The 25,579-nt window shown below is 46.1% G+C and overlaps 1 protein-coding gene and 1 long non-coding RNA gene across 4 annotated transcripts in view; one reads left to right on the forward strand and one right to left on the reverse strand.

The window, feature by feature from the left end:
* Nucleotides 1–25,579, forward strand: part of LOC121674716 — a 158,490-nt gene that overhangs the window by 113,296 nt on the left and 19,615 nt on the right. For all 3 annotated transcript variants that reach the window (XR_006019801.1, XR_006019800.1, XR_006019802.1), the window contains 3 exons: nucleotides 8,105–8,151; nucleotides 11,383–11,468; nucleotides 18,631–18,793. This is a non-coding gene — a long non-coding RNA (uncharacterized LOC121674716). The remainder of the gene's footprint in view (nucleotides 1–8,104; nucleotides 8,152–11,382; nucleotides 11,469–18,630; nucleotides 18,794–25,579) is intronic.
* Nucleotides 1–25,579, reverse strand: part of BMP2 (bone morphogenetic protein 2) — a 122,635-nt gene that overhangs the window by 6,211 nt on the left and 90,845 nt on the right. The gene's annotated exons all lie outside the window — the stretch shown is intronic.

The raw sequence follows: 25,579 nt of genomic DNA on the forward strand, positions 1-25,579 counted from the left end.
TTCCAGTGGGGAGGTCCCACATTCAGCTGGAGCACTTGGGGTAAGAAAGGAACAGGTCAGTGGCCATTTCCCTCTATCCCTGGTGATGGCAAATTCTTGAAATAGTGCACTGTGTTCTGCTGGTACTGGTGAATACACTGGGAGCATCTCCTCTTGCACAGCCAAGATGCCGTCGTGTCCTGGTTGTCCTGTTCCTCTGTTTGAGCTTCCACGGGTCTGTCCTCTGTGTGAGTCATTCCTGACTCGCTGTCACGTCGAGGACATGCCAGGTCCCCACACACCTGGGGACAAACACAGGATTTTTGTCTCTGTGTGACCCCCAGCCTTGATCACAGGGGGTTCAGACCCTTTGGAAAGCATCTCACTCTCTGCTTCCTACCGAGACCTCCCAAGGAAATGGTGATGTGCTCTGAAGCCCTGCTTCAGGGAACATTTTTGTCCTACTCTTCCTTTTCTCCTGGAATATGGGCAGGTGAATAGCGTGTTCCAGATTGGAGCAGCAAGTCCTGCCCCTTCAGCTCTGCATCACACCATGTTCCACCTGCTACCTCTATCCCAGCAGTCCCAGGTGGCCAGCTGGGATGCTGGCACCTCCTTATCAAAGGCTACTGGTGAAAAAAGCTTTAGCCTACATTTTCCTGTACAACTTTTGTAGAGTTCATTCTAAAGGCAAGGTGGAATGAAGAGGTTTGTTTGGTTTCCAGAGATGTTTTTGTCATAAATCAGGAAGAACACAAGAACATAGAAATGGGCTATTAGATGGGGGAAGGACATTTTGTTTTCCTTTTGATGGAAAGTTCTTTCTCTCTACAAATACGTTTGGGTTTTTTAAAATACTCTTTCTTTTTTTTTTTTTTTAAGGAAGGAAAGCATCAACACATTGCTTTCAGCTGGCCCTGGGACATCCTTGTGACTGTCCCCAGTGAAATTCGGCTCTCCCCAGCCAGAGGCCATTCCCCAGCCACCATCAGGCTGCATCTATCAGTGCCACAAATCCTCTAATTAAAAATGGTGGCTAAAATAATGATACACATTTTAACGGGCCAGTTTCCCCTCTGAAGGTTGGCATGTGATTCTTATTTTCTGTTATATAAATCTAAGGGTGGGATTTTTCAAAACCACTTGGTTCTGCCCTAATTCTTCTCCTATTGATGTCAGTGGGACTCTCTTACCCCTGGACTGTAATCGGAGCAGTTAAGCCAGCACTGAGAGCTTATGAAAACCACATCCTAACTATGCTCCCAGACCTCACCCAGTTTTCTGCTTTCATGGCATGAAATTTGTTTTCATCCTATTAGATGTGCTGGAATGCTGATGTCCAAAGGAAGCTCCCAGGGATTGAGTTGAATATTAATTCTGGCTGGGCTTGGCTTTGTGGGTTACGGCTGAAGCATTTCTGTGAGCGTGGCGGGGCCTCTCCTGGCACAAACGACATCAGCGGGATCAGGACAAGTCAGAGCTGGGCATGCCCTGCTCATCCCAGGGCCTCAGGATTTAGGGAAGGCACAGGAAGCACCTTGGTCTCCAGGCAGACACCTGCCTGGACCAGATGACTCCACCAGCCATCCCAGTGCCTGTGTCCTCAGTGCTGGAGACGAGTCTGCTGTGAGTGGGTTTGGGGCAATGTACCTGAAGTAGTGCTTGCTGCCACTCTTATGGAAATTGGTGTCCCAAATCTGAGTGAGGGATCTTGGCTGTAGGTCCCTGGAGCTCTGTTGGCTCAGGACACATCCAGCCTGCTGAGAACTATGCTGGGAAACAGCTTGTGTGGGGATTTTTCAAGTAATTGCACTTTCCACACAGAACCATTTGGGTAGAAGATACCTGCTCATTCTTATGAGAGAAGTGCCAGGTTGCTGCTCCCCAGGAGCTTGATCAGTGCTTTTCATTTTGATGCTTTTTGGGTATTTTCTTTTTTTTATCATTTTTGTTGTTGTCATTTATTTGATGTGTCATCTGCAGTTGCTCTAAAAGTTCTGCTTTGCTTCTTAGATTCTTGGTAGAAAGTTGACCGCTCTTCTTTTATGAAAAAGAAGCCAAAAACCAAACCAACCGAGAACCAACAGAACAGTTCCCTAATTTTAGGGAAATTCTGTCCTCTTAATGTCACTGTACCACCTTGCCTGTCAGGCATGCTGGCAAAATCCTGTCTTTTGTGCTTGAGTTAATTTGGAAGCAACCAAGGAGAGGGAAAGGTGGCTGTGCCAGGTGATTTGCTCATGCTCAGCAGCAGATAAAATGTGATGGATCCCGTCCCAGTGACCTCTGCCATCTGGGGACTTTATTGGGAACCTGGTGGAGTGTAAAATGATTCCACCAGTGAAAGTTCATCATAGGGAAAAGCTTCCACCCCAGTCTCCATATCCCAGAGATGAAACCAACTGGAAAGAGCTCCAATCCCTCTCCCTGTAGCCAAGAAAGTAATTTTGTGTTCCCTGCACAAGCTGGACTGAACTCGGCCCACAGATGATTGCTGCTGTTGATCCAAATCTCCCAAAAGGCTGGTGTATTTTCCTGCTAATAAATGTCCCACAAATGTTTTGAATTTCTGCACTCATTAGGGCTTAGGGAGGCTATTTGTCAGGACCAAAGACGTCTTCCACAATAAACCAGCAGCTGTCTGCAAAGGGTGAGGAGACGTTTGTTGCCGTGAGCTGAGTCTGCTGTCAGCAACCAGGCCCCTGACCAGCTCTAGTAAATGTTTTATTGATTTAATATTAAATTAACTGCCTGGGCATAAGGAGTGCATTATTTTTAATGGCATTCTGATATTAGGGACTGCAGTTTGCTAGAATGCACCTGTAAAATTAGTATCCCCCAGTATTCTGCAGGAGCCATAAAACGTAATGCTCGTGGTGCTCCGGAGCTCGATGTGGGTAGGGTTACACGGGACCCACTTCCACCCTGACGGCTGCACCAGTTCCTGCTGCCACAGGAGGAGGAGGTCAATCAGCTCAGAAGGCTCATTCCAAATTCATCTCCTCTTTGCTCTGAAATGGGGTGAGTGGAGCCTGTGAAGTCTGAGTCCTAATCCCAGAGCATCGTGTCTGACAGGGCAGCCTCTGTAGGGGGGCAGTGCCAGAGCAAATTCTTTTCCTCAGTTTTTGGTTTTTTTCAGTAAATGGAATAAAGGAGAAAAAAAATTACAATTAAAAAGCATCATTTTTTCTGCCCCAAATGTTTGGAATTTATCATTTTAGTGAAAGAAAAGGCATTTGGAGACAAACAGATCTTGACATTTAAATAAACAAGCACATTCCTTAGTGTAAGAATGAAAATACTTGAATATTTGCTCATTTCAGATTTTAAATTTTTTTTTTCAAGAACTGGACTGTGAATTTAATACCGGGAAAAATTCAGCCCAAACAAAAAATAGTTCAAATACAAACTAAAGTCCTCCATAGCCACTCTTTTCTTGTCCTTAAGGTGTGTACCTGGTAAATGCTGCCTTTGGGTTTATTAAGGCTGTGAAAATGCCACGTTTGAGCTGTTTATGTTTTTTAACTCCCTCAGAAAATGTTCATGACAGAGTCATATCTTCTTAAATGGCCTTCAGTGGGGGATTCTGAGAAATCTTGGGATTTCTGGGAAGTTCCTTTTACGTGGATTTCACAGTGATGAATCACAACTCTGAAACAAGTATGGATCCAGGGTACACCAACAGGCACAAAACCATGATCTTAGTATGTCCAACTTATAAAAATAAAAACCTTAAATTAGAAGTTGACAATGTCAGGAGATGAGGTGTGATACCAAATTTTGTGTATTTTGTCATTGAAGTTGCTTTAAAAACTGGAGAGCTGAGGGGTTCTGAGTGACCAGGTTAATTCCGAGCGGCAGCCGTGGGTAAAACAGCCATCCAAGTGGATTGGGACCAAAATGGGCACCCAGCAGCATCTGATACAATGCAGTTTTCCACTGCTTTCAGCAAGATCACTCTCTTTATGCACCTTATTTGATGATCCTGCTTCTGCAATTGCTTTCTTGGACATACCTGTCAATGAAATCCATGTTTTCTTACTCCTAAGGCAAATGTTGACAAGAAAAATGTATTTTTTGTCATGACTTTCCAGGTGACATCTAAGTTTCCTTCCAAAAAAAGTTGAAAATTTCACTGAACTTACTTTTTCCAGTGTTTTTGGCATCAAAATTCAAATATCTCTGTTCTGGGGAAAAAGAGGGAAGATGGCACAGAAAATGGAAACATAATTTAGTAGAGATCAATCGTTGTAAATATTGTCAGTCCAACAGACAAGGTTTTTGTAGGACCCAATAATGAATTTCTGAGGTGACAAAGTCTACCCAGGACCTCTCTCTGGCTCTGAAGCTCATGAGTGCACCGAGAGCATGGAGAAAACCACGGAGAGAGGATCTGGGCAAAGATTTCTGTCGGCTTTAGTAGGTACTAAATCTTGACGAGCTGCTGGTTTTTATAACATGATGTTGATGTTGTTCTTCCCTTCTTTGCCCACCTTCCCTCTTGGCATGTGACACTCATTTGCCACCTTTCCTGTAGCGTTCAGAGGTGAGCACAAAAGGGGGGTCACTGTTGGGTGATCGCTTTTTGGTTGACAAATACAGATAATTCCTTGCCCAGGCAACTTGAGCTGACGGAGTCAAACCATACTTTTTTCAAAGGATGTGGTGGATTTACTTATTTGTGTTTCTGTGTTTGATTTACTACCACATGATTTCATTAAATAAGAACTTAAAATGGGGATTTCTGCCAAGCAACTTTAGGCAAGGCCCATATTTCACAAATCCCTAAATTTGAGGGTGGTGGGTGGGGGAATAATCATATTTTTCTAGCAGATGTCCATTCTGCCTGTGGACTGGAGTTTGGGGTGGTTTGTTATTACTGTTGTTGCTTTAAAAACCTTGTAAAATGACGTTTATTTTCCTCCTATAAGATAATGAACTTGAATTTTTCAGTTCCATGAAGTTGCTGATAACTGTAATGGCTATTCATTCTCTAATTAATAACAGCATCAGAGGGAATAAAGGAGAAATCTTCAAACAGACAGCATTTCAGGCTTGAGCTGGTTTCAGATTCAGGCAGGATTTCTTGGAGCTCTCCCCTGCCCTCCTCCAATCTAAGGCCATGCAGCCCATGTTTGTTGGTATTTTTAAGTAGATAAAAGTATGTAAGAAAGTTCCTCCTTTTAACTACTGGATAGAAAATCCATATCCTGGTAGCTCAGCTGTCCAGATCATGTTAAATTTCAGTGGAAGAAAATAAGCAAATGCAAAGAAGAAAATGCCAAAGAAAATGCAAGGAGGGAAGAAAAAGTGATGTAAGTTGGCCAAGAAATAAGTTACATTTCCTGGCCCAGGCTCTGCGGTGGTGTAAATCATCACCACACAGCTTCAGCGTAGCCATTCCACTTCACCATTAGGATGGCTATGGATGCAAACTGAGGTCACAAAGTGATGCCATTGCTAAAGTTGGGCTGGGGAGAAAGGCACACTTGGGCAGGTCTTGTCTCCATTTCTGAACTGGGTATCCACTCCTCTGCTTGAGAGGGATTTCTAGGTGACACCCAGCACGGAGAGGTTTGGGGCATTTTGGTGGTCCTGGTCCGCTGCCCACTAACCATCCCCAGCAGACTGCTATTGTTGCTTTGAACTATTCCAGATGAGGCTCTGGAGATGTTTGGGAAGCCACTCCTTGGAGCTTGTGCAGCTGCCCCAAGCTCAGGGTCCAGGCCAGCACACACAGCCCCTCACCAGAGCAGGCTGGCTAGGCAACCTCCTGTGGGTCAGCCTCAAGGATTCCTTTCACTTCGTTCTGCTCTTTCTTGGCCATTTTGGGTTTGGCTTCAGGTGACAAAGACCATCAGCCATCTCCCGCCCAGCACGTCATGCCACTGCTGGCCTTTCAAACATCTGAAGCATTCTGGCCAGTGGCAAGAGGAATTGTGTTTACATCTTCTCTGAGAGATGTCCAGAGTTGAGAGAAAAAAAAAATGGCCAAGACAGTGCTTTTGGCTTATTGTTTGAATATTTAAAGACATTGCATCTGGAAAGTATTCCATTAATTTGTGGCTAGCACCCATATATCAAATTCATGAGCTTCCAAGTAAACAGCTGTCACTGAAGCTGCCACAGAGGGAAATTGGCACTGCTGGCTTGTGGTGAGCAGAGAGGGAACACGCTGGTACAGCCTAATCCAAGGAGGAAACATTAACCCAGATGTGTAGAGGACAATGAATGAATTGTTCTTTAGAGCTCCTCAGCTTCTCAGCTGGAGTAACACGAGACACAATTAAGGCCTCAGACTATTCTGTTCCCTCACACGCATGCACAGAACTGCACACACCATCACAGCCAGGAAGATGGGGTTGCATCCTACAGCTATAGACCATAAACCAGCCTCTGAGTTGTGTCTGAGGGACAGCTGCCATCTGTGCTGGAGGCAAATCTGTCTCCAGGCTGCTTGGATCACATAGCTGTTGTTTGATATTCACAGAGCTTGGAACACCAACACCCATTGCTTCTTCAAGGAAGATGCCAGGACCCATCCAGGTGTCGGTGTAGCAGGAGGCGCAATGGGGTGATTGTCAGAAAACTTCAGGTACTATGGGGCTGGTGGCAGTGCCAGGGGCCTCAGCTGGAGCTGGGATTTCCCGTGGGAGCAGCTCAGAGCAATGCAAGGAGTTCCAGCTGAAAGTGCCAAGGTGAGGGCTCAGCTTTGGGTTTCAAGTGCTGCCGGGGTTGGCAGAGCTGTTTGTTGTGCAGCCCGGGCCTGGTAGTTCCAGTTGTCTGTTCGATCCATCTGTTTTCCATGAGGTGCTCAAGTAAATGAACCCATTAATGAAGAGGAATTGTGTACATGGAAGTGTGACAGAGACAATACCATGATTCGTGTTTTCTTGGGAGGGGGGGTTACAGAAGGGTTGGAAAACCCCATGGGTGCATTGGGGCACCTGGGGAGGCTCCAGCTGAAATGGAGGAAATGCAGCAAGAAGGGTTTCCCATCCCCTTTCCAGAAGGGAGGATCTGAGGCCTAGAGAGGTGGTTGCATCAATCCCAGGGGAAACATGGATGACACGGGAAAACCCTTTCCCACTCCTGCCCAAAAGCTGTTCTGGCATCTGCTCTGGATGCTCTGGCACCCCACCGGGCTTGGGATTTACTTTCTGTTTACTACCCAACCCAAAGTGGGTTTGAACTGGTGACCTAAAGGTGAAAGGCTCTGCATCTTATTAGAATTACTGTGAGCTGCTGAACAAGTCCCCCATGGCAGTTAAGATTTGATTATGGTTCTAGAAAATGCTCAGCTTTTACAATTAGTGTCAAAGCAGTGGTAAGCCCCTCTTTGATTCCTGGGTGTAGGCTCGTGCTTTTCTTAACCTCACACATATGCTGGCATATTTACAGTAAGTGCTCAGGGGTTTGTTTTTTTTAATTTTTTTTTTTTATTTTTGAATTAAAAATGAAAGTTCCCCAGGGAAATTATGCAATGGGAAATAGCCACTTCAATAAACTTGACTCACACGTTTTATTGATTATGGTAAATTTAATTATTCTATTTAAACCTTGCTTACACACACACAAAAAACCCCTATCCTTTTCTTCCTACATGTTTTTTCCTGTTTTTGTATCCCTCTCTGCAGACCAAAACTGTGCTATATGTTATTTTAAGCTTTTTAGAGAAGAAATACTCAAGGCTAAGCTTCTTCCTCATAATTATAAATAAAAATTAGAGTACCTACCATAAATCTTTCTCAAAACATCTTCAAATTGAACTACTAATTGTGAAACAGCAGTAATTATGGCTTTTAATGTAGCTCTTTTGCCTCTGCCATATATTACGTGCACCACTTTCACTAAGGGAGACAATTACTCAAGTGCAAAGGATGTTAAGAAACCCCAAAATAACAACAAAACATAGAGCAAAATCAGTATTTCTCTTCCTCGTGACTTCATTAGGTGACACTGTTTGTTCTCTTGATACTCAGATATTGCCCAGAGGTTTTAGTCTTGTTTGGAGACCACTGCACTGAGGTTTTTAGAGGCTACTGCCAAAAGGCAGTGAAAGAGCTGCTGGTTCCTGGGTCATCCCTGGGTCTGAAAACTTATTTCCCTTTTCCTTCTCTTTCAGGGAGCTTCTGCTACTTCTTCCAACCTGCTGAACTATGTTCAATCCAGGTAATCACCTTTTTCCTTCTTAAAGTTATGAACAGTCTCCCCTTCCTGGGGAAATGCAGTTATTCATTACCTTGTGACTGTTCCCATGACTGGGGAGTGTTCCTGTGGATGCAGGTGTGTGGGACTGAGGTCAAAGCAATCCTCCATGGCTAGAAATTAGGGTGTGGGAAGTGGAATTGTCCCTAGAGATGAAGATTTAGAAGTAATTCCCAATCTGTGCTCCCTCTTGAATGAGGGGCCTGTTCAGAACCAGCCCATCACAGCAGTGAGACAAATCACAATTGGTCTTCCTCCCCGATACTGCAGAATGGTCAGGAGGGCTACTTGGGGTTCTGGAAGCTGAGTTGACCAGTTTTGAAAGGGGAAGAAGGACCCAGTGTTTGTTCAAGGCTTTGCTCCTTCTGGATCCATCTTTCATCCAAGTTCTTTCATGAGACTGTCAGACCAGGGCTTCTCTGAACCCCTCAGCCAAATCCTCATCTGGTAAAATCTGAAAGAACCCCATTTATTTCAAGGGATCTGCACCCCCTCAGTCTGTGGGGGAGCCTGGAAGGAGCCAGTGAGAGCACCGGGATGCCAAAGGTGAAGTGATGGGGCTGGGATGTGGAAGGTTCTGGAAGCTGCAGGTGAGCAATATCTCCTTTGCTCTCCTATGGTTTCTCTCCTGGTGGCACATTGGACTGCCACCATTCTGAGCACAGTGATCAACCTAGCACCCTCCCGGGTATCCCTTCTTGGGAAAAGATGGACTTTGGGAAAAGATGCCATTTGCATCCTTGGGTTTCCTGCATTACAGTGTAAGTGATTCATTCATCATATTTGTCCCATCGCTTCAAGAAGAAAATATAACTGGGGTATTCCATATCCTGGTGGGTTTCAAATTTATTTGCTTTATTCATAAAGTATAGCTGGAAATGAGTATTTGCATATTCCTAAATGACCTACACTTAAAACTAACCACTTCTGATGTGAACTGGTGAGGCTGACATGAATTAAATGGATTCACTCCAGTTTGCACCAGCTGAGGATTAGGCCCGGAGATTCAAGCACGCTCTGTTGTGATGACCGTGAAAAGAACTTTGATTAAAGATGAGTTTGGAAGCAATCAAACCAAAGCATAAGCCTGGCTGATTTCATTTGTTTCCCTGGCAAGCCATGGATTTCTGAGAATGCAACCTTGTTGCAATATGTATTACAGCAAATCCTTCAGCTGATGAGCCCTTTGCCGCAGATGTCACTCTCTGTGCCATAACTCCCCAAAACATTTCCATTTCCTTCTCTGTATCTGTCACCATGCTTGCTCTGGCCACCGTGGTGGCTGATCCCAGACTCAGCTTTTGGCCTGGATGACACTCAGAATTTGCAGATGGGCCAGCCTAGGACACGTGTTCCTGCTGGGCTCGGCTCTCGTCTCCCCCCTCGCTGCCTCCTTAATGAGACTGAGAGGGCCTGGACCAACAGCCAGCTCCTCAAATGGCAACAAAAGCCTCCTTGTCACTATGCAGGCTGGCTCAAAGTGGAGAGGAAAAGGGGATTTTTTGGCAGAGCTGTAGACTGCAGTCACAATATACAGCTCATCACCTATTGCTGCCAGTGATGCTCTCTGCTCAGTTATGAAAGTCACCTCCTTGCTCCCCTTTCCACAGCTGTGGCCATGGGCTCAGTGAGGATTGGCACACCAGGAGCTATTGTGGGTGGCTCCCGTGGTGATACAGAGAGAGACATATGAGCAATACTCCAAATGGAATCCCTGACAAGAAGGAACTTTGAAACCTGACTTAAGAGTTCAAGAATAAGCCCAGAAGAAAAATCATTCTTCTACTTTCCCTCCTGAAAAGTGAGCCTGAGTCAGTTGTCTCCATTCCTGCTTTCCATGGTCTTGTATAAAACAATCTGCATGAGAACTTGAAGGTGAAAAAGCCAAAAGCTTCGTGCTGTAAATCTTGAAATGGCAAAATTGCAGCGCTCTTGGCATTTTTGTTTTTCTTCTGGATGTTTTCCTCTCAAAGCAAAGTGCAGTCAAAAAAAGCAACCTTTTTTTTGCTCAGTGATTCCCTTTTGGCATGTTTCCAAGAAAGAGATGTGTATTCCTTATATTTAGCCTGTTAACCACATGCATATATGGTTATTCTGAAGTTTCACCAACCCTTTCTATTTACTACTGCTTCAGACAAAGCAGGATCCAAGTGCTTTTGGAATCCTTGCTATCCCAACACACACAGACCTCAAGGCTGGAAGGACACTGCAGTATTATTTCTTCCCTGCCCTTTGTTATTAACATTATTATTAGTGGCAATAGCAAATGCTGTCCAGTGTGGTGCTGCACATCTTCAGCTCCCATGGGAGACCCTGACTCCATAGAGGATACGTGCCTGGGATGTACAGGCACTGTGGCCAGTCCTGGCCACCTTCCAGCCCATCTCCAAATGCAGGAGGAAGAGGGGCATTGCCACAGAGGGAGAACCCTGGGGTTAAGGTGCTCCTCACAGGCAGGGGATCCCAGGGTGCTTTGGGAACACTTTCTGCAGTGCCTTAGTCCTGGTTAGTGCTGAAGATGCCCAGACACAGTGTGCTGACCACCTGCTTTGTTTCACAGCAGCACCATCACATTTCTTGAGCAAGAAATATTAGCTCTCCTGCTCTTCACAGGAGTCCCTTGATCTCATGGGGGTAAAGAAGAGCTTGATTTTTCACCATCTCTTCATATTCCTTTAGCCTGTTTGATTCACTGATTCATTTGTACACTGCGAGTTACATTCAATTTTTAAGCTTTATTGGTTTTCCTTTTTCTGTTTCTTTTTGTTGTTATTAGTTAGCTCCAGAAGGAGCAGCCTGGGTTCTTTATCTGCCCATAGGCACAGGCACGTGGGTTTCTTACTTTGCCATCCCTTCCCAAGATTTCCTTACGTTCCCCTAGAATCTATCTGTAACATGCACTGCAGAGCTGCTCCCCAGGAGAAAAGGCTGAGAGTCCTACATCAGTAGCTGAGCTCAAGCAAACCTGGTAAGGACAGCCCTGTACCCTCAGAGCCCTCACCACCCCCCTTGGCCATGGGGACATCATGGCTGATCTTCCTGCTGGCCAGAAGCCCCGTCCATGTCACTGCAGACCCAGGCATGCCCAAGACAAGAGCAGCTGGTCATGCCCCATCTCTCCTACTGCTCTTTTCTTTTTCCAGACTTTACTATGTTTATCCTCTTAGCACCTCTGTAATTATCTCCCTGTAACAGATGAGAAACAGAAGAACATGGAGGTTTTGCAATTTGAGCTGGGCCACGCAGGAGCTCTTTGGCAGAGGAAGGCAACCTCCTGAGAGGTGAGTAATGTCCTTTTGTCAGTCCCATTAGACTCCTGGTTGTATCCTCACACACCTAGAGACAAGCCCAAAGTCACTGAACCTGACCCTTCTGGGACTGATGGCAGCCTTTCACCACTGTCCTCCCTAGTCCCCAGCACAATTCCCAGAGAACTGCAGAGTAATTCCAGTCTGATTCACTTTGAAGGCTCAGGTCTTCTTTATGCCAGCACTGTAAACATCATTTTAGTTTGACAAATACACAGAAAATTCACAAAAGCTGCAGCCATGGTGTGCAGTGTCCTGCAGACTAAGTTTGCCCTCACAGCTATATTTTAGCTAGTGTGACTGGAAAAGGGAATCAGATGGTGCTTGGCTTCGAATGTGTGTGTATGGCCACTCTACTGAGTGGTTAAACCCAGGAGAACTTTACCAGGAACCTGACTATGGTTTTAGACCCTGAGTCAGCAGCAGGACTCGAGCGGAGGCAGCTGTGACAGCTTCAGGGAGACTGAGCTGAGCAAAGACTCTGTAAAACAGAGCAGGAGACCAGGTCTGCTGAACATCCTTCCTGCTGAGTGAGTCAGCAGCAGGTTAATTAGGCATAGCTGGGCAGGGAGCAGCAGTTATGACAGAAGAGGCTTTAGTTGATAGGATCATTTTCAGCACAATAATATTAATTAGCAATTGCAATAGGGAGCATGAGGCAGGTGGAGCACTTTCTGTCAAGGTATTTTTGTAAGGAATTAGCCTGTATAAACACCCATTGTAAGTACATTGTCCTTGTCAGGTGTAATAACTGCCTGGGCACATGGCATCCCTGCTCACAATGGAAAGATAATTAAAGACGCAATTCCACACTCCGGTGCTTCTCCCAGCTGCTAATGGTGTCACTGGAGAGACCCAAACAATTATAGTAGGAAAACACTGGGGGACTGTTAACAGTGATTTCCAAAGTGTGGACAATAAATAGATTGAGAAAATGCTGTGAGCGTTGAGCCAGCCTTGGAAAAAGCTAGAGGAAAAACTGTATTTCTGACGCAAACATGGAAATTTGAAATGGGAGTGAGGTGCCTAAACATCTTGGAGGAACTTAGACCCTGAGCTTGCTGAAGCCAAATCCCACCCTAGCCTAGAAATAATTTCATATTTCACAGCCTTCACATTTTCCTCAGATGAATGTTGTTCTTAGAAGCTTATACAAGGAGGGCGAATCCTGAAGACATTACTTAAAGGAAATTTCTATTCATGTCGCTGAATAGTCACTACTGATAATCCTGGTAATAATTCTCATGAAAAACTGTGTTACACTGCATGTTGTAATTTATGATGTACAGCAAATAGAATATATTGTATAACTCAATATTACAGGTCTGCATTACATACCTGCAATATTATGCTCTGGTAATTAAACCAATTAAAGTGCAGTTATGAGCTCATTAAACCCAAGAAATATGAGATGTCAATCAATTCTATGTTTATCAAGATAAAATCTTATCAAAGTCAAATGATTCAGGCCTTCAAACCAAGTGTTCATTTATGTCTCTCTTTAACACTCCCTGAGAACATGATCCAGAAAATGCCTGTATAGACAGATGTGACCTGCACACAGTCCTGCTGCACAGGGAACTGCTGCTGGATATTTTTACCTCCTTGGTTCCCATGAGTCATCCGAGTGGGATATTCTGTTGCAATCATAATGTTTTAAATATTTAACACCATCACATGAGTCTTTGCAGATCTGATACAAGCAAAGCACAGCTCCCAGTCAGGTATGTGAGTTTTGCACGTTGTCCCTCAGAGAATGCCAGAATGACTTGGGCCGAGCTATCCTGCTGAGGTTAGATGCCTTTTCCCAGGTGCTGCAGTTCCTAAACTGGTCCTTGCAGAGTTGGCAGGTCTAGCTCTCCCTCTCGGCTCAGAGGTGATCCTGAATTAGTTCTTTTGAAGTCACCTGGGACTGCTGCCTGCCTGCCTGGAGCAGAACATTATACTCTGGAATAAACATACTTGGGGCAGAAATTTCCTTCCCACTCAAGTTCTCCCATGGCTTTTATAGTGGGGATAAGGTTTTGGGCAAAACCTCACTGCCATCCCAGTCAGTTGCTGGGAGTGTTTGGTGGAGCTGAGTGACGGCAAGTCTGGGCTGTTGCTGTGTGTCGAGAGGAGAAATTTGGTACAGCCATGGTGGTGGTCACAGGGGCTGCAGAAGGAATAGTTCAAATCCTACAGAGAGGCAGCAGAGGAATGGCAGTGACAGGGAGTAATTGAGCTGGGTCCTGAGAGTGTCAGAGATATTTCAGGCTGTGGAGGGCAAGGATTGCCCTATGTTGTGTTTGTACAGCATCTGAACACTCAGCAGGCCTTGGTCTTGACTGTCATCTCTAAGGGGGGCTCTAACATAGGCAATAATAGCGCTGATGATGATGATGCTGATGCTAATGAGAATCTGATGATAGTGACTTTTTCACATGGTCCAGAAAAGCCCCACGCCTCAGGTTCAGCTCATCCAGGGCAGAGGAGCTGTTTATGTTTACACTGATTTCTGGTGGGAGGAGAGTGTCATGCCCAGAGATCAAGTCCACTGGGAGAAAAGAGAATTATGGAATGATTTTTCTACTGTGAGTAACAAGATTATGATCAGAAAAAGGAGGAGGGAGAGAGGAAAATGTAGATAATATTGTTATTATTAAAATGAAAGAATTTGGATGTAATCATAGCAGTTAGGGAAACGTGTTTTTAAAGACCTTGAGAGAGGTCATAATGAGAGTTTACTTTGTAGATCTAATCACAGTTTACAAGACCATATTCCAGTTCCCAGTGGTGTCCATAGTGAACAGCAGGACATCAGTAATTTTCCAGATGTGGCTTTTCCCCCAGAAGGAGAACAAAACCCGTGAGAAGAACTGGAGTGACCCAGCATTGGGGGAGCCTCTAAACTCCTTTTGTCGGGGATGCCCTCACAAATAGTTTGGCTGTTGCCTGGTGACACTGGCGTAAATTCTTCTCCCATGTGACTGAGCCCACAAGAGAAAAGGAGAAACTCGGAGAGAGATCATAGGTTCTAATTTTATGGAAATGTCTTCATAAAACAGAGCTGAAGCGTGCATACCTGATGAGCATTTGGAGCCACATCAGTAGGGGGGGAGAGGGGAAGGATGTTCGGTGCCAACAGGGGACCTTGTGAAATGTGGCAGTGCAGAGGAGATCACGATGTAAGCTTTCTCTAACTTCAGCAAGCATGTGCTTGTGTGGCCCCCCTTTGCTCAAATCCTTCCCTCATCCACCCTTGGGGCATTACCCCAGTCCCACTGCAGCACAAGCACTTTTCAGGGCTGACCCGTGGGAGTGTTCACAAGGGACTGTGGAATCACTGCATATTGTCCTGGTTTTGCTCAGAGAGAGTAGTGGTTGAGGGTGCAGCCCTTCGGAGGAGTGGACTTGGAAAAGTGGAGGAGGAAAAACGATGTTCCCCAGGAAAGGAATGTGGAATCATTTGGTGTCTTCTGGAGGTTGTTCGGGCAGCCTGGAACCCTTGCTCCAGGTGACTCTTTACCTCTGCCTTGTGTGCTTTGTGCCCATTTTGTGACTGACATCAGCTGAGGGAGAGGAGCTGCCACAGTCTGGTGACGAGACAGCAGTTCCTGATGTCACCCTGATGCAGCTGACTGACTTGGCTGACTCTGGAGGAGCAGGGAACAGTCTGAGAGGCACCAGAAGCAGCCAACTTGCCTGCACGGTGCTTTCAGGTAGTCTCTAGCTCAGGACTGGGCTTTGCTTGCACCTCTGGTTGCAGTCAACATATTGTTACTTCCCCACAAGAAACGGAGGGATTATGACAGTCGCATCTTTCCATAGGAACAAGGAGTAGAGTTTCCTAATGAGCTGGAGAGGGAAGGAGGAAATCTCAGTCGGGGACTGTTCCTCTCAGGGCAATGGCACATCAGGAGCTGCTTGGCCAAGCGAGCTCTGCCTGCCCAGGAGCTGCCGAGCCGAGCGGGAGAGCGGCTCCAGCCAGGGCTGTGCCAAGGAGCAACGTGCTGCTTTACATGTTACTGAGGATTGGGCCAGGGGCTCGGAGGAGAAAAGGAAAAAGCCCTCATGGGAGATGGCCTATTTTTAATGAGCCCAAACTTCTTCCACAAATTAAGTGAAATATTTTAAAAGGAAACAATATTACTTTGGTTTTATTTGTTGCAGCTACTTAGTTACAGCTCCACGTGGACACAATTAATGGAGGAAATAGAGTATTTTATAAGCCCAGGACTCTGAGATAGATATTTTGTGACCATGTGAAATTCTTTGCCCTAATCACCGTGCATTCCATGGGAGAAGGTTGTATATTGCTGAAGATTATTAACCTGGGTTCCAAAAATGTGTCTAGTCATGGAATGGCGAAGGTCAAAAATTGTCGTGGCATTACTCAGCGACAAAGTTTGCCCTCCACTTTCCACTAAATTCCCTGCTGTCCATCTCTGGTTCAGGTCTGTCCTGATAAAGTATTCCTCAGCAAGAAAGAGAGAAATGTCCTTTCTGCTGGAGCAAGTTCGATTTCCCAGATCCCTTTCAGACTCCCTGCGACTTCATGTAAATCACTTGGACCTTTAGCACCTTATTCCTCCATGGTTTGGGATTTTTTAAATAGAATATGATTTCCCCTTTATTTCCTTATTTACAGCATGATTTTTTCACGGCAATGAATGATCTTGTTTTGGGGGTACCTAACACCAACCTCTCTGATCTTTGCTGGTCAGAGAATGAAAACAGATTGAGGTAAAACCTGGGGATGAACACTGTTTAGATGAGTTTCATTTGTGCTCTGTCCTGCTTTCTTGATGATAGGCAATGACAAAGAAGGCACCCTTAGAAAAAAAATAATGTTTTTTCATTCTTCTGGGACTGCCTCAAATCTCAGAGATGGGACCCACAAAATGGGAGTTCTGGCAAGAGCGAGTGGGGCAGCAGGGTGTGATTTCTGGATGGAGAGAGTTGATCATTTCCTCAGGTGATACAGGTCTATGGGCCTCATTTATCAGCCATCCCTTCTCCCAGGCAGACCTAAATATTCTGCCTTTCAGCTCCCAGAGCAGTGCTGGGCAGACTGCATTGCAACAGGCTGTAATCTCTGCAAATGTCCCGACAGCGAACCCAGCAGAGGAGTAAATAAACAAACACCCCCCTTCTCCTTCCCCTCCGCTCCATGATAAATTTGGGTTACTGTACACGTCACTGCTCGGGCCGTGCAGGGCTGCTGTGAATCCATTAGTAGGGCAAGGGTGAGTGACTTCTGACTTCAGCGACCCTTAAAGTTAATCCAGCATTGTAGGGGCAGAATTAAATGTGATGAGCTCAGAAAGTGTGATAAAACCAGATTTAAGTGCACAGCTGGACAGCAACCTATAAAGGCAGAATTTAAAACCGTAATAAAAACTTTGTAATCTAATTACGACGGCAGAGTTAAAGGTGAGGTATTTGCAGCATGATTCACATGCACCATGGCTAACCTCTGACATCTTGAATATATTATGTGGTTTCTTCACTACAGGAGTAATTTTTGAGTTACTCTCTCACACTACATGGTTCCCTACATTTTATTCTCATGCACTGTCTCTGGAAGTTGCAGGGCAGGGCAAAAGCCTCTGCCTTCCTGTACTTCTGGCTTGAGGGGTCTCCAGGCTGCTCCTCCCCACACTCTGGGCACCCGGGCAGGGGTTGCAGCAGGTGCACGACACCTCCAAAATATTGCAGCTCCTGAGAGAGTCCGAGGAGAAATCGCAGCAAGAGTGGCCACGTCTAGAGCTGGTTTTAGCCTAGCTAGAGCTTGGATGCAGGATACAGTCCCAAGCAGCATTGTTGTCATCCTGTCTTTGTTGCAATTGGCACCCAATTAACGCCACCACTGATAGCAGCGCTCTCTCTGATTTCAATGTTGGCTTGTCCAAACAGTAAAGGGAGGGGAAAAACCAAACTGTGAACCCTGCCTGGCTCTCTTGGACTGCTGCCATTGACAGGGCTTGCTTTGCCCATCTGGTTCAGAGGGCTCTCACCAGGATGGGCACTGCCAAGTGAGACAACAACCTCAGATCCAAGTCTTCTGTCTGCCAGCAGAGGGGTTCAACACTAAAGCAGGGCTCTTCCCTGGCTCTCATTAAGCATTGTCCAGCATCCCAAGAGCACATCATGTGTCTGGAGGTGTAGTGGTGGGATTTAAACAAGTTTGCCCAAGTTGGTAGCAGTTGGGCAGTTCTCTAGGAAAGGCAGCTGGAGAGAGCTCGCTTCCTTCAGCCAGCCTATATCGAGATAGAAATTTCAAATTAGGAATCTACCCCATGTGATAGTTCTGATTTTTTTTTTTCCTGCATCCCAAGCACCATCTCAAAAATGCAGCAAAAATGCCAGAAGAAAATCTTCCTATACAAAGTCTGTAAAGCTCTACACTGGGGTTTTTTTTGAGCTAAAATAACTTGGTGGCATTTTTGAAATCAAGTTGCATTTCATTTCATTCTTTTTGAATTTAGCTGAAAAGCTTTAAGTCTGACTGGCACAAGCTATATGCCTATAGCATAATGCTTACAGGAGGGGCTGAGGACAGCCTTGTCTGTAGAATCAGCATCCCAAAATAAACTACATCCTCCCTCAAGGCAGTGTGAACCCAGCTGATCAATCTCCACAAATGTTGTTCTTAAACTGATGAAATATTTCCCATGTTTGTGAAACCAAACTGAAACAGATCTGTTGCTTAGGTTTCCCCAATGAGTAAACCAGTAGTATTTTTCTTCAAGGAAATGAATATGTTTTTAGGATACTGTGTTTCATAACATGTCCCTCTTTTTCCCCTTTTATGAAGCTAAGAGGGGAACAGCAGAGCCCTCAAGGACACCCTGTGAAGGGTTCAAGGTGGTGCTCTCCCAAAGGAAGAGGGGCATTGGAGAGCCGATGGCTAAAATAGGTGATTGATATCAGCAGTGGGTGGGAAAGAGGTATGGGCTGCTCTTGGAACGGGACTGCTCAAAATTCCAAGTACCTTTGTGATTGTGGGCCTATCTCAGTGCTGATATTTAAGAGACAGAGATCTGCTTTTTGCTTTGGGGAGAAAAAGATGTTATGTGCATATATTGAGTTTCCATATACACTTCTGTTAGTCCTGAGATAACTTCATCCCAAACTATTCTTCTCTTCCTAGAGCTGTACAACAGCCACACCGGGAGAGAACCCTGCACAGGACACAACAGCTTCTAAAATGTGATCAGGGACTACCAGAAAACACCACAACAAACACCCCAAAACACAGGAAGGAGCCTGCCAGCTGCAGGAAGACAGCGAGGATCAACAGAGCAACATCCCAGGTACAAAGAGGGTGAGATCCCACGGAGCCCAGGCCAGCAGCCACACACTGCTCCGGTGGGGTTAGAAATCCCATCCCGTATGGCAGCTCCAGCTCCCACGTGCTCCTGCTCCCTGTATAGGGAAAGAATAAGGGAGCATTTAACACCCTCAGTCTGCAAGATACAGACAGGAGGTGGTAAATACCTTGATAAGGAAACTGGAGTGAAAATACCCGCTTTAGGCAATCCAGATTTTATCAGGGAAGTATGCAGGAATGAGTAACTGCCTGACATGCAGATGTGCCTCTGCACAGTGCCAGCAGCCTGCCAGTCCCCACATCTGGCCCCAGGCGACACGCTCCCATTTCCAAACCCATGTGATTTCGGGGGTATGTTGGGGAGGTGTTTTTGCGTGGGGTTCTCACTTAGGCAATGGCAATGCCCAGAATGAATCTGCAGCTCCATGCCTGGAAGAATCTCTACACTTAGCACTGGAGACTTGTTTTTCTGCTGTTAGAAGCAGCTTGCCTTGTGAGCGAAGGCTGTTGCTCTGCTTAGCAATGACATGCATGTCACAGCATGGGAATCCATGTATGCTGGTTGAGAACAAGATCCTGGAATCCAAGGGCTCGGCAAAGTCATAAAGAAATTAATCCTGTGTATTGTTCAGTGAGTGGATGGCGTCTTGTGGACCATTGCTGTCGCTGTCACTGTGGGACCAAGAGAAGACTTGTGCCCAGTCCCATAATTTGTATCTGCAACATGAGTCACAAATTTGGTGGGAATGGTTGGAAACTGAAGTGCTGTGAACTGGCAGAACGCATAAATTCACATGTGAGGAGGTATGGAGCTGGTGGGGAAGGAACTCCAGGGAAGCTGTAACAGCACCAAGCCTGTCAGAGTTCAAGGAGTAGATGATGCTTGTAGTCGTATGGTTTAGTTTTAAATAGTCCTGTGAGGAGGCAGGGAGTTGGACTCAATGAACTTTATGGGTCCTGCCCAATATGAGATATTCTGTGGTCTGATACAGCCAGTTTGAAGAATTATTGCTTGGTCTCTTACTGTAGCCCTGGACTCCAATAGAGGACAAAGGAGTGTTGGCTGTTCTCCCTCATACTCCAGTTCTCTAGGGAACCCATTGTGTGGGCTATCATCAACCAAGGTGGAAATGGCTGTTCAGAGAGCCTGTCCCTGCTCTGGCAGTGCTCTTCAGGTGTCTTACAGGCTTTTGGACCTTGTTGTTTTATCTTGGCACTGATTCTTCATCAGATTTTCAGTAGAAGAGAAGGCACAACCAGTTCATTACTTGGTGGGAAGGGGAGAGTAGGAAGAGCTTGGCAGCTCAAAGGGATGTGCTTGAAACCTGAACAAGGAGAGAGGAAAGCCTTGCTGAAATGATAAGGGGTTGGGGCAGCACTCATCGCTGTGCCGTTCCAGGGGATTGGCTGCCAAAGGGGCACAGGCAGTCTCCTTCTTGGGGTGGTGCTTAGTGGGGCTAATGACAACCATAAGTAGGAAAAATATGGATGCTATTGGAGAGAGAGGCCCAGGAATGGATAAAGAATAAATTGGCTGTGCTGTGTACAGAGAGGGCCAAACAGATGTTGGGCCTGATCCAGAGCCCATTGAGTTAATGGAAAGGCTCCCTTTGGTTTCATTGGACGCTGCCTCAGACCCATTCCAGCTTCACAGGAAGCAGTGGAGACCAAGAGCAATAACTCGCGGTGGCTGGAGTGGTGTGAGTTGCAGAGGTGTGGGCAAGGGGGGTTCATGTTGAAAACAGATGGGTCTGACAGACCAGTCCCTTTGGGCTGGGTAACCCCTCTGCCCGCTCCCCCCACCTGGCCATGAGCAGCCTCATGTGGGTTTGGTCCTCTAGCCAACATTTGGCATAATTCTGAGCAGAACTGGCCTTTCTGCCTTCTGATGTGCCCTCCTACTCAAGGAGGTTTCAGTGTGATGTTGTGGTGGCCCAGGATTTAGAAACCAGTGATTCAAGCCATCCACAGAGAAGGAAGAAAGGAGGTCTGCTGAGAACTGTTGACCAGGGAAGAATTTTGTTGTGGACCAGCAAAAAAATAATATAAAAAATAATATAAAAAAATAATAACATAAAGCAGGTGTTTCTGCAATTGTGAGACATTAGTAAAGCCAGTGTGTCCAACAAGTCTCCCACTCACATTCTGGTCCACGTGACATGGCAAGGTCTGACACAGAGGACCGCAAATAGAAAATATCTCTCTGTACTAGTTGGCGTGCACCACAGCCTCCCTCCCCTTCTGCTCTCTGCTTTTCTGTTTATTTAGGTGTGTTTGTTTCTGTTTTTACATTTAGCACAAGTGGAGAGGAAGCGGGATTTCATACAGCTTAGGAGGCTGGAGCTCACCACGCTTCAGAGCATGGGCCTTTATTTGTCCTCACTCCACAGGGCAAGTGTTCACAGGCCAGACCCTCGCTGGTATGAAGTGCCCCAGGCTCCACAAGAGCTCCCTCCTCTGAGCCAGTCCCTTTGAGGAGGCTTGTGGTATCCAGAGATGCAGGCACAGGCCGTGCTTAGGCCAAGCTGGTCTCGTGGTTAGGAGTGGGAACTGGAAGCTGAGCAGCAGCCTTTTTCTCCAGGTGATGGTACCAGGAAGAACGGATCAACCATGGCACACGAAGATGCCTCAACAAACAGCAGATGCTGGTTTGTTCAGGGTTGTGAATTTACTGGAAATGTAATTTGAGGAATACTTTAATTTAGTTGAATTTAGGCCAACTTGGAGAGGGGCAAGGAAGAAAGTTTTAAGGGTAACTTCAGGGCTCTTCTCAGGACTCCCTTCCTCCCTGCCACTGTTTCCCTGCCTACACGTACACACAAAACCAGGATCAACCATGGCTTGGGCTGAGCTGCGTTTTATGTAGTTAACAGGTTTAAATCATGATCGTGCAACACCCAATCTCCAAAATAGTATCTCTTGCTCTTATTGACCATAGTGCACTTCTAGCCCTGTTTAAAAAGAAGCTGATATTGAGAGAAGCCGCTGAACTTTCTGAGTGAGGTAAGGTCAGCTTAGGGCTGGATGAATTGCCTGGCAGGAAGGTTGTGTGGAAGTTTGGCTATCCCACCATAACACAGCTGAACGAGAACACCCCAGGCCTGACTTCCAGTCCTCTTTTTAACCATGCTGGCTTGTTTACATTTGGGTGGTAGATGGGTGGAGCCATTACTCCAATTTTTTGGCTCATATCCGTCCACTTGGATGTCAGTGTAAACTGCTGTAATTATATCATAATTGTGGCCCGCTATTGGAAATGATTAGTCTGTTCATTTTCCATAAATATTGGCTGGCTGGCTTCACCTGGCAGAGGCTGGGAATTGTCATGGCAGAGATGAAAGCCCAGAGAATATGGGGGATTCATAACTCCATGAGAGCTATGGTGTTTCCAGTCTAATGAGACCACTGGATTTAGACATAAGCAGGATGCTGGACTGGGATTCGGGGAGAAATAGAGGAAGTGCAGGTATTTCAAAGCAAGTGCTGTTTTAGTCAGAAAGTGAACTTCGTATTAAAATAAGCCCCCAAACAGATGGAGGAACTTTTAAATGTCAGGGGAAAGTTGGAAAATATCCAGGCTTTATAATTAAATAGCACTTCCCATTCCTACATCTCCCGCATGGCAGCCTTTGCTCTTCCGCACTGACCAGCTCCAGTGGGCAGAATCACACGTAAAATGTAGCTGTGTTTGAACTTCAGGGCTATTTATTCTATACATGGGCTCCAATTCCAAATAACACTGATGCCAACCAGGTTTTTTTTCCCCAGGACTCAGGCATACAACAGACTTTCCGCTTTTGGAGCTCATCATTCCATAACTCCAGAAATTGCAATATAAACCTTGGCTACTACGCACACTTCAACTTGAAAACACAGCAGTGATCTGGGATTTTAATTTGAGCAAATTTGAGAGTGGGTTAGAAATAGGATCCAGATGCATCTCTAATAGTGAAAAGAAAAATTAACAGAACGTTGGAGCTGAAATGAACTCTGTCTCTCTTTCAGCTTTTTTCCTCCCTTTTGCTTTATAAGAGGAATTGCATATACCTAAAGCACCATAATTAAATTGTCATTTGTCCCTTGCCTTGGTAGAAGCTCTGCCCAGCTGAGCACATCTTGGTTTCCATCCTGGGCATTTACCTACATCATGGGGCTGGGAGTGGGGGGCAGTTTCTTACTTGTTTTAAGAAATGAGGAATCAGAGGCATGCACAGGCTGTCTGGTAGAGTCTTCAGCGAGTGAGCTGCCAGGCTCTGCAGGTTATACATCATTAGCACACAGAGTGTCCAGGAGAGCCCAAAGCTTGTGCAGGTGTGCTGGCAAAGCTCGCACCACTTCCCTCCCTCCTCCCTCTCCGCCACACTTCCAGCAAGCTGATACTTGAAACCCGATGTGGCAAAATCACAGAGAGCTCCTCTCAAGTTTGTCAGCTCCCAGCTCACCCAGCAGACGTGACTGTGAGAGGGCGCGTGGAGCCTGGAAGGGACTCGCTGGAAAAACAAAACCATCGAGTCAAAAGCTTAGTGTGTTTTTCCATGAGCATATGAAAAGAAGTGTGAGTGGTTTTTTAAGCACTTTCAGATATTAGAAGTTTAGTGAATACAGAGACAGCTTCTTTTTTTTTTTTTTTTTCCTTTTTTTCCCCTGGCCTTGAACTTTTGGAGTGACTGTAGGGAATATATCCCAGGCTGTTTTCAATGACCCATTCACACGGTGGGTTTCTTTCAGCTTTTCCCAAAAGGGAGTGAGCTTCATTCGACCTCTGCTCTGGCATTAGCTGCCATTATTTGTGCATCCTACTCAGATAATCAATAACGTGAATGGCATCTGAAAATAATTATACACACAGCTTTTCCCCAGCTTCCAAGATGAGGACAGAAGCTGGGAAAGGAGCCTTTGCATATTCAGCACTTGTTAAAAGGATGAAATATAGTGCTGTGTGTTATTGTTGTATCCCGAATCCCAGGCATTCAGCAGCAGCTTCTTTTGACATTGTGTAGCACTCTGGCCATGTGCACCTGAGCACAAAGCTCATCAGCTTTCCCATCCTTCCTGACTTTGCTGGAAAAGTTGTGCTGTCTGCTCGTGTGGCACGCCAAAGGGCAAGAACTCCTGTTGGGAGGAAGGATCTAGCTGGGTTAGTGCCCTCTTTTCTTTAAGGGACACCACCACAGCTGCATTTTTACAGCCAAATGTCCTGGCGCCAAGCCAGCATGTGGTGACAAGTGGGTGGCCTGTGCAAGGCATGGTCTCTCTCTGGAAAATGGGATGAGCTTTTCAGCCAAAATCCATGTTCAGCCCCCCCGCTAAAATGGCTCATGGCAAAGTCACCTTGAGATGTCCATCAGGCCATCACTGCCTACTGAAGAACCTGATTCAGGTTCTCCATCACCCGAGAGAGTCCTCCCAGCCAGGAAAGTAGTGAGTCATGTTGTATTAGAAGATACTTAACGTCTATTTTAGGAGGTTTGCAGCCTCAGACTCCCTTCGGGCAGTGGCCAAGATGAACCATTGGCGTGAACCTGAACATTCCCACTCCAGCCTCCCTGAACAGCAGCAGCACTGGATGCCAATGTGGGGCCTCTGAGCCAAGCAGGTGGTAGGAAAAGGAGAGGCACAGATTTTGCCAGGGCAGGCTGTAACCGCAGGGTAAGGCTGTGTCCTTTTCCTCCTGCAGCCCTGGAGAATCCTGGCACAGCACTGTCACAGTGGGGACTGAATCCTTGCTATGGCCCAGTTCAGGTTTAATGGTCTTTCCCTAGAGTATGTTCATGGTCTCCATTGAAGACAGGAGGACAGATGAGGAGGAGCAAGGGTCTGACCAGTGTGGCTATTCCCACATGTTTCATTTAGACCTTTCTCTCCTGAACCGCAGAAGGAATGCCATGGCTGTACAGCCTGGGAAATCCTGTGATGCCTGCAAGAGCTGACCACTGGGGACATCTGGAGTCTGGCAGCTGCCTCCCCGGCAAGAACTAAGGATATCAAGCAACCTGCTGCTCCCAGTGGGTTTCCTAGGGCTATTTCACATATCTGGACAGCAGCGATTACAGGGGAGCAATTATTTTTGGCCATTACTCTGAGATCTCTGCTATCTCCTAATCTAGGCAGCAAGAAGAAGTGTTTGCTGATGGGCTCCTCCATTGTCCATCCCCAGCTTTTCTCCATGGTGGTACATTGTTTGTGGTGCTGTCTAAATCCTCCTGCCAGCCCCAACAATGCCTCACACAACCCTGGCATGTCGGGAGCTTCCAGGCTGAGGAGAAACCGATCCCGCTCAGCCCGGCTCCATTTGTGGCAAAGTGTTTGTGCAGTGGTTAACTCCTGCATGGACACACACAGCCACAAATCTCCAGGTTGTCTCACAGCCTTTTCATTCAATTAAGTCTGTTGACTTAGTCTCATTTTGAGCAGTAACTGGATTTAGATAAGGTAGTGGAAAGCAAAACATCAATTGTGTGATTCCTGGCCCAGCCGGTATGTTGATCTGAAGGGAATGTTTGTGCGGGTGATAACGGAGGCAGTGCAGTGATTAGGACAAAGTCATTTGGTGCAAAGACTTCCACAGAGTAAAAATGCTCTGTTAAGTGCAAGCAGTGGCCTGAGGAAGCAGAGGGAGCTGCCTGCCTCCGCAAACTCTCTCTTTGCCTCACTTGGTGCATCTGCTGTGAACACACAGTGATGGAGAGGTCCTGGTCTGTCTGAAAGAGGAACCATGGTGGGCTCGGGACTGGGAGATCCTACCAGGTAAATGGGCTGTGCTGGAGCC

This window comes from Corvus kubaryi, unplaced genomic scaffold, assembly GCF_017639235.1.
Source record: "Corvus kubaryi isolate FWS band 111438036 unplaced genomic scaffold, C.kubaryi_AGA036_p1.0 70, whole genome shotgun sequence".
In the NCBI taxonomy this organism is placed as follows: Eukaryota; Metazoa; Chordata; class Aves; order Passeriformes; family Corvidae; genus Corvus; species Corvus kubaryi.